The following is a 17344-nucleotide window of genomic DNA, read 5'->3' on the forward strand; positions in this document are numbered from 1 at the left end:
GGGAGCGGGAGAAACATCCACGATGAGAGAGAGTCATTGATCGGCTGCCTCCTGCGCGCCCCGCCTTGAGGGTCGAGCCGCAACCCGGGCGTGTGTGACCTCCTGGTTCACGGGTTGACGCTCAACCACTGAGCCGCGCCGGACGGGCTCATCGCTTCGCCGTTCCGCTGGACCTCACGTTGCTCCCAGAAACTCCCTCCCCAGCTCCAGTCCCACCAGGAGCCTGTCCCTTCAGGAGCTCCCGCTGGCCGCCTGCCCGAGGCCAGGAGCCGAGGCCAGGAGCCCGAGACCAGGAGGCGCTCCATTCACAGGGCGCTCATTGATGGGCCAGCATGGGGGGGCCCCATCCCAGCACCCCTCCCCGAGGAGGAAGGGTGGGGTGCCCCTGCCAGGACTGAGGGCCTCAGAGGCGGGCTGAAGCTCGGGTCCCTGAAGGAGGGGCAGCCCTCAGGGCCCTCGAGGAGGTCCGTTGGCGCGACGGCTCGGAGGGACTGTTGCCCGTGACTCACGCCACACCACGGAGACCCCGATGTCAGCCCTGCCGCGCACGCCCACCCCGATGGCAGTGCGGGCCCAGACCAGCTCCGGGTTGGCACACGCAGGCTCTGGGCACACCCAGAGGGACACACAGACATGTACACACAAGCACACGCGTGGACATGGACGAATGGGTCCCCTACGCGGTGTTGACACTTGGACCAGAGAATGGGCATCGCGATGGGGCACCCGCTTGAGTCTGACCACCCTCTCAACCGGGCACCCGCCACACCGGCCCCCCTCCCCCCGCTGGCCTGGTCCACACTCTCCTGGGCCCGAGGCGATGTGGGTGGGCCACCCTGTCCTTGCAGACAGCTTGGTTCTGGGGTTCCGAGAAGGGGGAACCCCCAGTCTGAGCCCGCCTACAAAAGTCAGCCCTGCGTCCCCCCAGCTGGGGCACGGGCCCAGCCCAGGTGGACTCAGGCCCAGGGAGCAGTTCTGCACAGGGACCTGGCCTCGGGGAGGGTGTGGTCCACCTCGACCTCGGGGTCCTCCTCTGTGCCGAGCCCAGGGAGCTGCTGGGAGCAGTGCTCCCGAGGTGCCTCGTCCCACCGCCTCCCCAGGAGCAGCCCGGGCCTGCCCACCTCCAGGGGCTCACGCCCAGCTCCAGGGATGGTCCGAGTGGCTTGGCCCGGAAACTGCTGTCTGATGTGTCACCTTGGCCCTGAGTCCCCGGACCCCTACCTTCCCCTCCAGAAAAATGAGGCTCAGGGCACCCAGGTGCTTGCCCAGGGCATGAGGCAAGTCCAAGGCCCAGCTGGTGGCGACCCAGGTCCAGGGCTGCCCTCCCAGCAGGGGAGGTGTGAGGGGAGCACGGGAGCGGGGGCAGTGCTCTGAAAAGGGCCTGGGAGGACTGTGGGGGCTGTGGGGAGGCCCCCCCCCGGCTCTCCTTCCACCAGGACCCCCACCTGGACCTGAGGTAGACACTCCCATCACTCAGAGGCAGCCGCCACACCCAGCCTCCCCTGCTCCTCACCACGGGCCCAGGTTAGAGGCGGGGAGACAGGTGGGAGGGCAGGCTCCCAGGCGTGGGCGACACCGGGCTGGAGCAGGCGGGTCACAGGCAGAGGGCACTGTGTGGCACTCAGCGCCTTGGTCAGGGGACGGGCACGGGGCCCCTAGTGGGGGCATCGGGGACTCTGTTTGGAGAGGAGGGTTTCACTTTGTTCCCAGTCTCTCCCGGGGTCAGGGATGGGGGGCCGGGCCGGCGGGGGCCTCCCCAGCGCGAGGGCCCGACAGGGTTAACGAGCCTCCTCGCTGCCACGTTAGAGCTGGGTCATTAAAACCCCATCTCCCGCCTGCGTCCCGGCCCTCCGGGGCCTCCCGGGCCTTTGTCTCGCTTTCTAAGGCTCTGACAGGATCGCCGGGTGGGGCCCAGGAAGAGAGGGGGCTGGTGCACAAAGCCCCCGGCCCGGCCCGGTGCCTCCTCCGCCAGGCTGCCAGCCCGCGCCCCTCCCAGGATGCCCGCCTCGGGGGGCCGGCCTGGCCCCGCTGGGCAGGCGTCCCCCGAGTCCAGGCTGGGGCGGTGCGCCGGCCGCGCCCCACGGCCACCCCTGCGCGGTTCCCAGGCCCGCGGTGAGCCCGGCCTCCTGCCATTTGCCCACGCTTGGCTGCCGGTTGCTAGGAGCCGGTGGGGTGGGGGCGTGCGGCACCGTGGGGCTGGCAGCAGATCTGGCGGGCGGGCGCCGGGGACAAAGCCCGCCTGTGATTAAGTCATCTGCCCGACAGCACCTCGAGAGCCCCCCACGGCCGGGCGCGCACTCTGCCCACGCCCTCCGCCCGCAGCCCCTGCTCCGGGGTCTTCCTCCTCGGCCCCCACGCCGCCCTGTGGCCTCCGCTGCTCAGGTGCCTCTCTGACCTGCAGGTGACCACAGCCCCGCCCCCCCCGCGGCTCCCCGGTCCCAGGGGCTGGACGCGCCTCGGAGGACCAGGTCAGGGCCGCACGGTCCCCGCACACCTGGGGTCTGACCCTCTCCCAGCCCCACCCTGACACCAGAGCTCCAGTCTGAGCTGGGGGTGCCACCTGGGGGCCCCAGGAACCGGCCAGGTGGGTGAGGGGGGGTCACCCTACTCAACGGAAGGAGGCAGGGGACCCCTGTGCCCCCAGCAGCCTCTCCTGATGTTCCCAGTGTCCCCCTCATCTCCTCCCCTGGGGCCTCTGGGCGGCTGGCGCATCAGTCCACTCCAGGCCTAGGACGGGGCCACGAGGGCCCTCCCGGCACAGCCCCCCACACTTCGAAGGAAGAGTCCCGGCTGGGGGCCCCGGGGAGGTGTGTTTGGGCACAAGAAACACACATTCCTCACTGACCCTCACACGGGACCTGCTGGCTCCACTGGGCACGTGGGGGGCCTGGCACCCCGTGGCCTCTGGAGAGTGGGTCTCAGAGCAGATACCGAAGGGGGGACGGTGGGGCAGGCCAGCCTGGACCCTCAGTCTTGCCATCCCTGAAGTGGACGTGCGTCCCTCCCGAGGCTGGGGCGGGAGGGGGGCTGGGGTGGGAGGGGGGCAGAGGCCGGACGGGGGCTGGGGCAGGAGGGGGGCTGGGGCTGGCCTGCGGGGCGGATCGCTGCCCCCTGAGCCCAGCTCCGGATGGGGTTTCCGGATGGGGCGGGGACTTCCTGGGATTGCGGGCAGCCGGCTCGGGCAGGGGAGAAGTTTATCTCTGACTCTCCCACTTATCTCCGCCTGGGGAAGGAGAGGGGGCCTGGCTGGGGCTGGGGGAGGGGGCCCAGGAGCCTCTCTCCTTCCAAGGCCCAGCCCCACCCAGGGGTGCCAAGGCTGGGGGGCTAGCAGGCCCAGAAGCCTCTGGAGAGGCAGGTAGCCAGGATCCCAGCGCCCACCCCCCCCCCCAGGACTGCTCTGATGGCTGGGGGGCAAGCGTGCAAGTGGGGAGGCCCCTCCTGGCCTCTGTGTGCTCATCCCCTCTGAGGGGGGTGGGACTTGGACCCCAGCATCTTGACAGGACCCCCCTCTCCCTCCGGGGACCCGGGCCATGTCCCAGCACAGCCCAGGGAGTGGAGATGAGACATCTCAGTGTAACCCTTCTCCCAGCTCCTCTCGGCTGTCCCTCGGGGTCACAGGCAGGAAGGCCGGCAGGCCTCCTGGCCCCCTCCGCCCGAGTGCCCCAGCTGTCCACTCAGCGAGCACTCGGCCCAAGTGCGTCACTGGAGGACCCCCAGTGTCCACCGCCCACTCTCGGGGTCCCAGCTCCCCCTGGCCCAGCCCCAGGCTGTACTCCCCGCCCGCTCCTCCCTTCCCCTGCCCCACCCGCACCAATCATTTCCCAGCCACCATGGTGTGTACCTGGCCTCCACCCCGTCAACACCCAGTCATCCCGCAGCCCTGCTCAGCGTCCCTGATTCTGGGGGCCTCTCCTTCACCTGGGCTCCCCCCACGCCGGGGCAGCTTTGGGGGTGGCTGTGGGGCCAGGGCCCTTGGCCCCAGACGGAGAGGGGCCTGGTGTTTTTGTCCTTACCCCCCACCTGCGTGGCCAGGCACCAGCAGCCTGGGGGACGTGGCAGGGACACCACAGATGGCCACGGGCCTGGCTAGGGCCACAGCGACCCCACGCCCTGTCAGCAGAGAGGCCCGCACAGGCCACAGGCCACAGCCCACACACCTGGTCCAGGAGGCCGGCCGGCGGTGGATGGGTCCAGCGGACGCAGATTCTGTGGCCAGCTTGGCCTCTGCTGACCCTGCAGCCTCGCTGAGCTGGTCCCGCCGGCCTGGGCCAGGGCCTAGGAGGACCCACAGGCGGGCTGGGGCTGGTGGGGGCCCCCCCGGCCACGCCCCGAGGCTGGATTCTGGTCGGGCAGCGAGGCGGAGCGGGCAGAGGGCCGAGGCGCGCGGTCACCGGCAGGGTCACGGGCAGGGTCACAGCCAAGGTGCTGATGAGGAAGTCAGCTCCGGCCCCTGTCCCCGGGCAGAGCAGGGGGAGGGAGCGTCGCCCGTCTCGGCCGGTCATCGGCCTGCCGGCCTCCCACCTGCCCAGGCCTGGCCGCGGGCTGTGGGGGGAGTGGCCCGCCTCCTGGCATCACACCCACTGGTGTTTGTCCGAGCCGTGGCCAGGCCCCTCAGTCACGCCGCCTGGCCCGGGAGGGAGCCGGGGAGAGAATGGCCTTGCCCAGCACCACCGGCCACTCGCCCTGGGTCAGGACACACTGGTGGACTGAGGAACGGGGGCGTGGTCCAGGGGAGGGTGCAAGGATGCAGTGGCCGAGAGGTGGGCAGAGGAGTGGACAGAGGTGCCTGTGAGTCAGTAGGTCTGTCGATGGCCAAGAGGTGCAGACAGCCGAGTGACCGCTGCAGGGTGAGAGGTGGGGTGGCCGATGGCACAGGGGCTCACACAGCGGGAGGGTTGGAGGAGGGGTGAGTGCATGGAGGGCCGAGGGGGGAGGAGGGGGGAGTCCATGGAGGACTGAGGGAGTGGGGAGGAGGGAGTCCATGGAGGACCGAGGGGGTGAGGGGAGGAGGGGTGAGTCCATGGAGGACGGACAGGGTGGGGAGGAGGGGTGAGTCCATGGAGGGCCGAGGGGGTGGGGGGAGGAGGGGTGAGTGCATGGAGGGCCGAGGGGGAAGGAGGGGTGAGTCCATGGAGGACTGAGGGAGTGGGGAGGAGGGAGTCCATGGAGGACCGAGGGGGTGAGGGGAGGAGGGGTGAGTCCATGGAGGACGGACAGGGTGGGGAGGAGGGGTGAGTCCATGGAGGGCCGAGGGGGTGGGGGGAGGAGGGGTGAGTGCATGGAGGGCCGAGGGGGAAGGAGGGGTGAGTCCATGGAGGACTGAGGGAGTGGGGAGGAGGGAGTCCATGGAGGACCGAGGGGGTGAGGGGAGGAGGGGTGAGTCCATGGAGGACGGACAGGGTGGGGAGGAGGGGTGAGTCCATGGAGGGCCGAGGGGGTGGGGGGAGGAGGGGTGAGTCCATGGAGGACTGAGGGGGTGGAGAGGTGGGTCCATGGAGGACCGAGGGAGTGGGGAGGAGGGAGTCCATGGAGGACCGAGGGGGTGAGGGGAGGAGGGGTGAGTCCATGGAGGGCCGAGAGGGGGGTGGGGAGGAGGGAGTCCATGGAGGACTGAGAAGGAGGGAGGAGGGGTGAGTCCATGGAGGACCGAAGGGGTGGAGGGGTGGGGAGGAGGGAATCCATGGAGGACCGAGATGGGGGTGGGGAGGAGGGAGTCTGGAGGAGGGACAGCAGATGGAAATCGCAGCCCGCTCCTGGGAGTGGCGCGCAGTGGGTGTGCTTTGAGACCAGGAAGGCGGTGACAGTCCCAAAGGAAAGTGGGCGTGGCCTGTCCCGGCTCTGGCGTCAGAGGGTGGCCTGGAGCTGAGAGGTGCTGCTGGCTGGGCAGTGTGAGCACCCAGAGGCCCAATGAGGGTCTGGCCTGGGCAGGCCGGCCCCTGCCTGCCCCCTGGAGCGGAGCTGGGGTTCCAGGTGGGCGGGGAGAGGGTGAGTCATCGACTGGGGTGCCCGTCAGGAACCGGCACCCACGCCTGCCTCGGTGGGCCCCGCGATGACGTCACGTCTGCTGTGGGTGCCCTGGGGCCTGGCACGGAGCCCGGGGGATTCTTGGGGCCAGGTGCCCTGCCCAGGCGGGGCCAGGTCCCACTTGACCCCGCAGCCTCAGCTCACCCAGGGTCATCCTGGGGTCACCAGGTGGGCGGGCCTCGAGGAGGAAGGAGCCTTCACCATCTCCTTGGACCGCTTGCCTCCGCTGACCGCCTGGCCTCGCCTCAGGCCCCTGATCTGCGCTTTTGAGGAGCCAGGCCAGGCCAGGCCAGGCGGGGGCGCTGCAGCAGAAGGCGGGGGCCAGGGGAGGCCCGGGTCCCACAAATCACGGCCAGTGCCATTGGAAAATGGGTGTTTTAATTGATTCAGAGAGGAAGGGAGAGGGAGAGAGAGAAACATCCACGAGGAGAGGGAATCATGGGTCGGCTGCCTCCTGCACGCCTCACCCTGGGGATCGAGCCCACAACCTGGGCACGTGCCCTGACCGGGAAGTGAACCCTGACCTCCTGGTTCATAGGTCGACGCTCAGCCACCGAGCCCCACCGGCCGGGCCCCTGTGCCATTTTACAGGTGGGACACTGAGGCCAAGCAGCGGGAGGACCAGGGCCAGGGGAGGTGCAGCCAGGCGCGGTCACCTCTGCAGCTGCTGCCCCTCCCCCCCCCCCCCCCCCCCGCCATCCCGTCCACCCACCTCCCGTGGCCCGGGGCTGAGGGTCCCAGGGCAGTGCAGCAGCAGAGATGGGGGCTCAGCCCTCGGGGCCCCTGCCACCCCGCCCCCACCTCCGGATGGATTCCCGTGCAGGGAGCCGGGGCCTGTCTGCCCTGCCCTGGCTGAGCTGGGGCGGGGGGCGCAGCGGGCAGCAGAGAGGGCTGGGCCTGGCAGACGCCAGGGCCAGGGAAGCTGACGGGCAAATCTCATTAGCTGGCCGACTTCCGAAGCCCCGTCGTTGACCGCCCGGCGACCTTCTCTGCCGCCCGCCTGTGCGTGCACCCCCGGGGCTGGGACTTCCCAGCAGGTAGCACCCTGGCCTCCAGCGCCCCGCGGCGGGGGCCCCGGGCCGGGTTGCAGCCACCCTGGTCTTCAGGGGCTCCCAGCTCTCACTCGGGGCCTGGGAGGCTGCCGGGTCTCCATAGCTTCCCTGCCTGGAGGGAGCTAAGGGCCTGCAGGAGGCCGTCCGCTCTGGGTCCCCTGTAGCAGCCGGGACGCCTCAGCAGCTGGTGCTCAGGGGGGCAGGCACGCAGCAGCCGGTGCTGGCTGGACTCTTCCCCGAAGGAGACACTTTCCTGAGCTCGGGTGCAGGCCCTTTCCCCACCCGGGGCCGGGATGCGGGACCCCCCCAGCCCTGACACGCTGGGCCCCTGCTGGCCCTGGCTCCCGGGCCCGGACCGTCTCCCCGGGTCAGGGTCCCTCCCCTGTGCTTCAGGCTACACTGACCAGCAGGACTGAACCTCAGTCTCCCATCTGTAAAATGGGAGCGATGGCCAATAACAGCCACTCTGGTCCCGGCACGAGCTGAGCAGCGAGCTCGGGGCCCCGGGGTCCCGTCACCCTCCAGGGGCCTGGCCCCTGCCCCCTCCCCAGGCCCAGCCCAGAGCGGCCGTCCACAGGGTCCATCTGGAAACGATTGTGCCTGTGGCCCTCAAAGATATAATTAAAATATATTGGGTTTGTGCTCCTTCCTCAGCTGGGCGGGACCCAGGCTGCTTATGAAACCGGATCGCGCTGACGTTGGCATGGGGAGCATCCGACCCCCACCGCCGGCTCCAGTGCTGCTGCAGCGGGGCCTCGGGGTCCGGCGGGGTGGACGGCCTCCTGGGCCCGCTGCCTGTCCCCCGCGACCTGCTGGCGAGGGGCCTGCTCTGCCCAGCTGCTCCCAGGCCCCGGGCACTGTCTGTCCTCCTCCCTGTCAGCGTCCCGCCTGAGGGGTGGGCATGAGACGTCCCGGCCCTGCCTGCCCCCCCCCCCCCACCCCTCCTGGGGCACCCTTCCCAGGAAACCTCCGTCACCAGATGGGGGTCTCTCTCCCCGCGGCCCCGATGGTGACATCTAGGTCTTCCTGGGCCCCTAAGCAGTGTGTGGGCCCAGGACAGACTTGGGGTGTGAGGGCCTCAGAGGGGTGCCTGCCTGGCTAGGCCAGCCCCTCCCCCAGCCCAGGAGCCTCCGCCAAACCGCGGGCTCCAGGCCTCTGATGAGAACTGCCCGCCCAGGCCCGGAGCTGGAGGCCCAAGGCGAAGGCGTGGGGTGGGCTCTGGGCTGGCTGCCTCCTCCTCCAGGGAGCCCTCCTGCCCCCTGCAGTGCTGGGCCCCTCATCCCGCCCGCGTTCAAGGTCCCCTGAGGGGCCCAGGGAGCCACAGGCCCTGCCCCCACCCTCCAGCCCCCGGCAGGGACCGCAGGCTCATCCATCGGGAAGAGGCCCTGGCGGCCAGCACGTGCCGGCTGTCGCCCAGGGAGAGCCGGCTGGACACGGCCTGGACATGCAGGCTCCTGGGGGGCAGCACAGCCAGCCCCTGCGGCCACACCACCTGCCCGCCCCGCCCTGAGCGGGTGGTGGCTCAGGACCCTCCGTCCCTGTGACAGTCACACCCAGGGTCCTGGTCGCTGTGGCCCTGGGGCTCCCACCGCGGCCCCAGCCCGGTTCTGGTGTCCACACCCCAGACCCAGTGCCCCAGCCGCCCAGCACCTCCCTCAGGATCGGCCCCACGGGGCACCGTCCTGGCCACCCTCCCTTCAGAGTCCTCCTCACCCCACTCTCCTCCCTCCTCACCCCACTCTCCTCCCTCCTCACCCCACTCTCCTCCCTCCTCACCCCACTCTCCTCCCTCCTCACCCCACTCTCCACCCTCCTCACCCCACTCTCCTCCCTCCTCACCCCACTCTCCACCCTCCTCACCCCACTCTCCTCCCTCCTCACCCCACTCTCCTCCCTCCTCACCCCACTCTCCACCCTCCTCACCCCACTCTCCTCCCTCCTCACCCCACTCTCCTCCCTCCTCACCCCACTCTCCTCCCTCCTCACCCCACTCTCCTCCCTCCTCATCCCACTCTCCTCCCTCCTCATCCCACTCTCCACCCTCCTCACCCCACTCTCCTCCCTCCTCACCCCACTCTCCTCCCTCCTCACCCCACTCTCCTCCCTCCTCATCCCACTCTCCTCCCTCCTCATCCCACTCTCCACCCTCCTCACCCCACTCTCCTCCCTCCTCACCCCACTCTCCTCCCTCCTCACCCCACTCTCCTCCCTCCTCATCCCACTCTCCTCCCTCCTCACCCCACTCTCCACCCTCCTCACCCCACTCTCCTCCCTCCTCATCCCACTCTCCTCCCTCCTCATCCCACTCTCCACCCTCCTCACCCCACTCTCCTCTCTCCTCACCCCACTCTCCTCCCTCCTCACCCCACTCTCCTCCCTCCTCACCCCACTCTCCTCCCTCCTCACCCCACTCTCCACCCTCCTCACCCCACTCTCCACCCTCCTCACCCCACTCGGCTCTCTCTGAGGCCTCCCGGATGTGCTGACTCCCTCCCACAGCCTCCCCTGACCCCCAGCTGCAGGGCCATCCCCGAGCCTTGGTCCCTGGTCTGGACAGTGGGATGGGAGGCCCCGGAGGAGGTGGCAGGAGCAGGAGGGCTGACCCATCGCGGCTGACCCATCGCGGCTCTGGTGGAGGTTAGGGCTTGTCTGGGGGTCCGGGACGTCAGCGTGAAGGTGGGCCTCACCCTGGCTGGGGCTCATTTGGTTGGAGCATCATCCCTTGCACCAGAAAGGTTGTGGGTTCGATCCAGCCAATCAGTTTCTCTCTTGCATTGATGTCTCTCTCTCTCTCTCTCTCTTCCTCCCCTTCCTCTCTCTAAAATCAATAAACATATCCTTGGGTGAGGATTTAAAAAAAAGATGGGCCCTGGCCGGTTTGGCTCAGTGGATGGAGCGTCAGCCTGCCGACTGAGCGGTCCCAGGTTCGATTCCGGCCAAGGGCACAGGCCCAAGTTGCGGACTGGATCCCCCCAGTGGGGCGCGTGCAGGAGGCAGCAGACCAATGATTCTCTCTCATCATTGATGTTTCTGTCTCTCTCTCTCCCTTCCTCTCTGAAATCAATAAAAATATTAAAAAAAAAAAGATGGGGTCCAGAGCCTGGCCATGAGGGGGAGCAGCTGGAGAGAGGCCCCGGCTGGGGCTCCCACCTCCCTCCACCCGCTCCGCTGCCTGAGGGACCAACCCCCCCCCCCCGCCCCCGCCCAGGGTCCTCCCAGGTCCTGGAGGTCCAGGCACCTCCTCCGGGAAGTCGGCCTCGCCCGCTGTGGGGGGAGGGGTGCGTCAGGCTGGGCTGGCGGGGCACCTGGGGCCAGGCAAGCCTGGGCTGGGGCACAGGCACATTCCTGCCTCCTTAGCAGGTGGGGAGGGGGTTCCCAGAAGCCGAGGAGGCCTGGCCAGCTGCCCGCAGGGAGAGCCCCACACTTCCTGCTCGGAGAGGAGGCTCTGGGTGCAGGACAGGATCCCGAGCACACGAGGCCCGGCCCGTGCCCTCCCCCCCCCCCCCGCCCCTGGCACAGCCGCACCCGTCACCCATCAGTCCCTTCTCCCTTCGGGGCCCCAGCCTGTGCGCCCTTCCCACCGGGCCTGCCACCCCACACCTCTGCTCTCAGCGACCCGGCTGCCACCATCCCTCCCGGCAAGGACAGCAGGTCGAGAGCCCCGGCTGCTCCCGGACGCGGAGGGAGGCGGGTGAGGAGGCCCAGGTGGGTGGGGAGCCTCAGAGATGCTTCGGGACCTCGAGCAGTCACATCGCTGTGGGGTGGGGTGTCGCCATGACCCACCCTGCGGCGGGGGATGAGATCACGTTGCTGGCAGGCGAGCTGGCACCTGGCGTGGGGAGCGCCCCGCGGGGAGTGGCACGGGGCACGTCGGGGCGGCGCGGATCTGGCCCACACTCGCCTGGCCCGTGGCCTCTGCAGGGCGGGGCCTTCCCCCGGGGCACGCCAGCCCCGGGCCAGGCCGCTCCAGCACCCATGGCATGTCAGCCCCCCTGAGAGAGAGGCCCTGGCCTGCGATGCCCACCCCCTCGGAGCCCCGCTCGGGAGCCCTGCCCTCGGAGAAGCCCCTCAGAGCTGGGCTGGCGGCAGGGTGTCCTCCACAGAGCGCAGGGGAGCCCTGCGGCCTGGTCTGGAGGCCGGGGCTCAGCAGCGCGTGGGGCCGCCAGGGTCTGGCTCTGGGTGTTCTCAAAGGGAAAGGAAGCCGGGACGGGACGGGGCGCCTCCCGGCTGGAGTGCAGCCAAGCTGGTGACTGAGACTCCAGGAGAGGCTGGGCTCCCAGGGGCTGGGGGGGGGGGGGGCTGGGTCTTTGATTCACTCCCTGGACGCTGGAGGCCCGGGTCCCCCAGATGCTGGATCCCAGAGCAGGGGGGCGCCCCAGTGAGCAGCGCTGACCCCGGCTCTGAGGCCGCCTTCACCTGGTGAGGCTGGTGCAGAATGAGCCTCCCGGCGGAGGAAGCAAGCAAGCCCCACGGGGTGAGGAAGGGGCTGAGACTGGGTGGTGTGTCCCTGGAGGAGTAGCGTGGGGGCGGGAAGACCCCGTGGAGCTCGGCCACGGGGCCCGCCCTGGCTCTGCTCTGCGGGAGAGCTGCCCGAGGTGGGGCCGGACGCGGGGACGCGGGGACGCGGGTGGCCTGCCATGTGTTTCTGGTTCCTCGAGGCCTCCGGGCGGGCGGCACTTGTGCAACAGGCCCTCTGGCTCGGGCCCGCCCTCTGTCCCGCTGCCCAGGCTGCCTGGCCTGGGGCAGGAGGCCCTGCCTGAGCCGTGGCCCCTGCTGTCCACGTGTGTGTGTGTGTACATGTGTGTACGTGTGTGTGTGCTGGACCCTGGTGGGAGGCCGCCTTCCAGGTCCAGAGGCGCCTGAGGTCGGCAGCCCCCACCCTCTGCGCAGCACAGACGGGATGAGACCGCCGGGGTCCCGGAGCCGGGTGGAGCCGGCCAGCTGGGCGGGGGCTGCCCGCACCCCACGTGCTGTGCCAGGGGCAGGGTCTGGCCTCTCCCTGGGTGGGGGTAAGGCCACCCTGGGCCGAATCCTGTGCTCCCTGCCGCTCTAGCCCTGGACACGTCTGGCTCCGGGGTCTCGCCTGGCTGGCACGGGTGGGGGTGACCCTCCCTCTGGGGTGGGGGGCTGGGCAGGGGATGCTGGAGGTGCCTGGAGCCTCCCCAAGATGCACCTACACCAACTTCCTCCCCACTTCCTGCCCCCCAAAGGCCGCCTCCCCACGTGCTCTGTCGGCTGGGACGGGGCGGCTCTCAGCTCGTGTGTGTTGTGAACACACGAAGGACCAAGGGAGAGAAGCGGTCTTAGTCTCAGGGTCCCCCCGGCTGCCTGATGGGCTGGGGGGGGGGTCGGGGGGGTCTGCCCAGAGCCAACGCCACCCTGAACCACCCCCGCCTTCTGGAGCTGGCCCTGCTGTGGGCCCGCAGGGGGGCAGTCCCCGCTGTGAGACACCCAGGGGGAAGCCCGCCTGGAAGGCTCCCCTCAGCCTCTTTGCAGGCCCAGGGGAGACCCCCCGCTTGTGGGGTGCTCCTGGACTGGCCGTGCACCGTCCCTGGCTGGCTCCATGCACCGCCCTGGAGCCCCCTGCCAGCCGGGCACACGGGGAACCAGTGCCCCCTGGTGGCCCTCGGCCGGCTGTGACCTCCACCCCGCCCTGCACAGGCCCCACGTCCAGCCCACAGAGCACCCTGGGGTTCAGGCCGCACGGCGGCTCCTGTCAGGACAGCCCCCAGGCAGGCCTGCCTGGCCCCGAGGGACACCCCGTGCCTTTGGAGACCTGGCAGGCAGGCCCAGGCAGGGTCACCCTTCCGCCCCCGCCATCAGTACCCGGATGGCCCTCTGCCCACACGGGAGCCTTTCTGCAGGCCGAGGTCCGCTGCTGTCCTGCACGCTCTCCTACCAGAAACACACAGGCAGCCTCCCCAGGCCCGCCTGCCCCCTGCCCCCGAGTGGGCCTGGCCCCTGGGAGCCCAGCCCAGGGCCGGCCCGGCCAGTGCCTGCGGGGCTAAGGAGGGTGCGGGGGGACAAGGAAGGGGACACGGGAGAGGGGACATGGCCACCCCTTGCTGGGCACAGCCTCGCTCGCTCGCTCTTGCGAATGTCCCGTTACCCACTGCTGTCTGCGTTCCCAGAGCCGCACCTCTGTCCCCTCGTTCAGCCACTCGGCGGACACCTGTGACCCGTCCAGCTCTGTGCCCAGGGCCAGGCAGGGCAGGGTGTTCTCTGAGGGGCCCCCACGCCTGAAGAGTTAGGAGGAGGGGCCCTGAGCCCTCACACCTGAGCCTCGTTGGAGCTTCAAGGCTGCGGTGCCCACTCACGGGGGCCAGGAGATTGCTGGACAGGACTGGGCTGGGCGGGAGGGGCCCGGACCTGACCATCCAGGGGTCCTCACACTTTTTAAACAGGGGGCCAGTTCACTGTCCCTCAGACCGTGGGAGGGCCGGACTATAGTTTAAAAAAAAACTATGAACAAATTCCTATGCGCACTGCGGGCCCGGGACGCGTCGGCTGCTAAGCAGGACAGGCAGCGGCCCCCGGCGGGCCGGATCCATGTCCTCGGCGGGCCGCATGTGGCCCGCGGGCCGTAGTTTGAGGACGCCTGCCATAGACCTTCCGTGGGCGCTGGGGTGCTGCCAGGGCATGGGAACCCAGCCAGCACCCCCATCCCCAGGAGCCTGGCTGGACCTCTGGCCGGCTTATTGGCGCCCCCTGCAGGCCTCCCAGCTCAAGGAGAGACGCCCCACTGTGGGGTGCTCCTGGACTGGCCGTGCACCGTCCCTGGGCCCCAGCCGCCTGGGCTCAGAATTTGGGGGTGGGGCAAGTGGGTGGGTAGAGCTGGGGCCAGGGGAGCACAGAATCCCTGGGGTCTGGGGACTGGAGGCCGTGAGGAGCCAGGGCCGACTGCACTCCTGTCCCCAACACGGCCTCTTCCAGCCCAGCTGCCCCTCAGCTGCCCGCTTCCAAGTGGCCGGCGGCCTGCTGGGCCCGCCCGCTGGGACACCCTGCACAGGGACACGGGACATGCGCCAGCGCTCTCAGGGCACACCCAGCACCCCGCCACCCGCGGGTCCCCGCAGAGACTCAGCCACGTGGCCGGCAGCCCCTGGCCACGGAGGGCCTGGCTGAGGGGCAGAGGGAGGTGCCAGCGGGCACTCAGCCCAGAGGGACCCACTCAGAGGGGTGGCGATGGCAGTGATGCCCCACACCTGGGCGTCTCCACGGGGCTGGAGGCCTCCTGGGCCACGGCTCCGGGAGCAGACGGGCAGTGGGTGGCCTCGGCTCGGCGGCCACCATCACTGTGGCTTAGCACCTGCCGCTGCAACAAATACCACGACCACCGGCGCTTCTTCCTCAGTCCTGGAGGCTGGGCGTCTGCGACCAGGTGGCGGTCAAGTCCGTTTTCGGGGGAGGGCCGCTCGCTGGCCCACAGCCTGTCACGGTCCTCACCGCAGAGAGCGGGCGCTGGTCTCTGCCCCGAGCCCATCACGGGCCCCACCCTCGCGGCCTCATCTAACCCCACTCCCTCCTCCACCTCCCAGCCCATCCGGCCAGGGCTTCCCTACACGAATTGGGGGACACAGAAATTCAGTCAAGGCTGATGGAGTCTTGGCCCAGGTCCCTGAGTTCTTGCCCCCAGGACCCCCACACCAGGGGCAGGGGCAGGGGCAGCCACCCTCCCCTCCCATGCATGGGGAAGGCCAGTCCTGAGCCTGGGGGTCCCTGCCCAGTCCTGGGGACCTGGAAGGGCCTCCTGGGACAGCTCAGCTTCCCCCTCCGGTCTCCCACGTCCCCATCCTGGCGGGAGGCCCGTGATGCCAGGGTGTCGAGGTGCAGGAAACGCCGGGGGCGGGAGGCCAGGCTGCCGCTGATTGCCCGGCTCCGGTCATGTTTACCTGCGGAGGCCCGCGCCAGGCCCCGCCCGCCTCGCTCCGAGCTAACACGGCTCCAGGATAAACACCCATTCAGCGCACAAGGCCCCTTTGTCCCGGAGCGGCTCCCGGCCCAGGACGCTGCCCCCCGGCCTGCGACCGTAGCGCGGCCAGCCACCCCGCGTGGCCTTCTCCAGGCCGAGGCCTGGTCTGGCTCAGAGGCCCCGGGACAGGGCACTGGGCAGGTCTGAGTGGCCCGAGGGGCCCTCCACAGCAGCCCTGGCCCTGCAACAGGAGGGGCGGCCGGAGGCCACATGGCCAGCTCTGAGCCGGGGCAGCTGCGAGCCCCCCAGCCCCTCACTCACCCCCCTAGCCCCAGGCACCCCCCTCTCCCCACCACAGTCACTGTCCCTGTGCCCTTGTTCCCTTGTTGGTGAGGGGGCCTTGCAGGCTCTAAAGGCTCCTCAGCATCTCAGCTCCATCCCTATCTAGGGGTGGGTGAGATTTGGGGTACCTGTGCAGAGGAGGGGTGGGTGAGGTTTGGGGTCCCTGTGCAGAGGAGGGGGTGGGTGAGGTTTGGGGGTCCCTGTGCAGAGGAGGGGGTGGGTGAGGTTTGGGGGTCCCTGTGCAGAGGAGGGGGTGGGTGAGGTTTGGGGTCCCTGTGCAGAGGAGGGGGTGGGTGAGATTTGGGGGCCCTGTGCAGAGGAGGGGTGGGTGAGGTTTGGGTACCTGTGCAGAGGAGGGGTGGGTGAGGTTTGGGGTCCCTGTGCAGAGGAGGGGGTGGGTGAGGTTTGGGTCCCTGTGCAGAGGAGGGGGTAGGTTGGGGGTACTTGTCCAGGGGCCTATGGAAGGGGTGCCAGGGGTGCGGTGGGGCTGGGGATGGGCCCAGCATGAGGAAGAGGGACCCAGAGCCCCGTTTTGAGTAGCAGGACTTTCGGGGGGTCCTGGCCTGGCTTTGAGGGCCCCACGCCCAACCCCCACATGCCTGCAGCCATCACCCTGGGGTTTGGTCAGGATGAAGACACACAAACCCTGACATCAATCTGCTCTTGGGGGTGCCTTCCAGGGTCTGAGTCGCCCTACACCAGCCCTCTGCACAGAACGGGACAACAGCGTGGGGGGTCAGAGCCCTGAGCGGGGCCTGGAGGGTCAGCGTGGGTGGCGGCCCGGAGGGGGGCACCCTGCATCGGAAGAACACGTGCTGGGGCCCCGGGGCCCGGCCACAGCTGGTGTGGTTTGGGGGTGTCAGGGAAGCCTCCTGAGAAGTGGCTGTCAAGCAGAGGTGACAGCTTCGGACGTCCGGCCGGCCCCGCCCGGGCTTGGCAGGCACGCACACCCGGCGTGGGGAGCACTGAGGCTGGGCCTCGGCCACGGGAGGGACGTGTGTGACTGTTCATAAAGGACCTCCGCCCTGGCCCGTTGGCTCAGTGGGTAGAGCGTCGGCCTGAGGACTGAGGGGTCCTGGTTCATTTCCGGTCAGCGCACAGGCCTGGGTTGCAGACCTGATCCCCAGTGGGGGGCCTGCAGGAGGCAGCCGATCAATGATTCTCTCTCATCACTGGTGTTTCCACCTCTCTCCTCTCTTCCTCTCTGACATCAATAAAAACAAACAACACAAAAAGCACCTCCTGTGCTGACAGTGGAGCTGCCACGGGGACGAGGAGAGGACAGGGCGGAGTGCAGGCGGGCGGGGGGGCCACGAAGAGCAGCGGGCAGAGTGGCCTCGGTCCCTGCCCCGGCCTGGCCTTTTGTTCCTGTACCAGACACTCTCCCCCAAGCCCTCCACCTGTGGGGTCCTGACGCCCCCTGGCCAGCCAGAGCCCCAAGTGCAGGTCCCCAGCCAGGACGTCACCTCCAGGCCCTGACCCTGCACCTTGGCCCACGGCCGGCAACGCCCCCTGGTGGCAGCCAGGCACACCGCCGCTGCCCACCCTCGGGCCAGTCACAGGCAGGCACTGCGGCTCACGGCAGGTCTGGCTGGGCTCTTCCCGGTGGGGTCTGTGCAGGGACCCCGTCCACGATGACGCAGGAGGAAAACACCCCTTTGCGGGTTTCCTCCAGGCCCGAGTGTGGGCACCGCCTGCGCTGGGCCTGTTCCTGGAACCAGCGGGTCTGGGCCCAGCAGCGCCCGCTCACCTGGGGGCGGTCACGGACCTGGGCCTGCCATGCCCGTTCGTCAGCACTCAGGAGCCCAGGCGTGAGGACATGGCTTCTGGGCACAGGGCCACGTCTCAGTCCGTGATGCGTGTCCAGCCAGCTCTGTGCCATCTGTGTCTAGGGACTGGGCCGTGATGCCCTGCGGGCTGAGCCTCTGCCCTGGGGCTGCCTCCCTCCCACCGGTGCCTCTCCAGGGCCTCACCTGTCTGCAGTGCACCCTCCGGCCCCGGCCCCTCACATGGC

This window comes from Plecotus auritus (assembly GCF_963455305.1).
Source record: "Plecotus auritus genome assembly, chromosome: 1".
Classification (NCBI taxonomy): Eukaryota; Metazoa; Chordata; class Mammalia; order Chiroptera; family Vespertilionidae; genus Plecotus; species Plecotus auritus.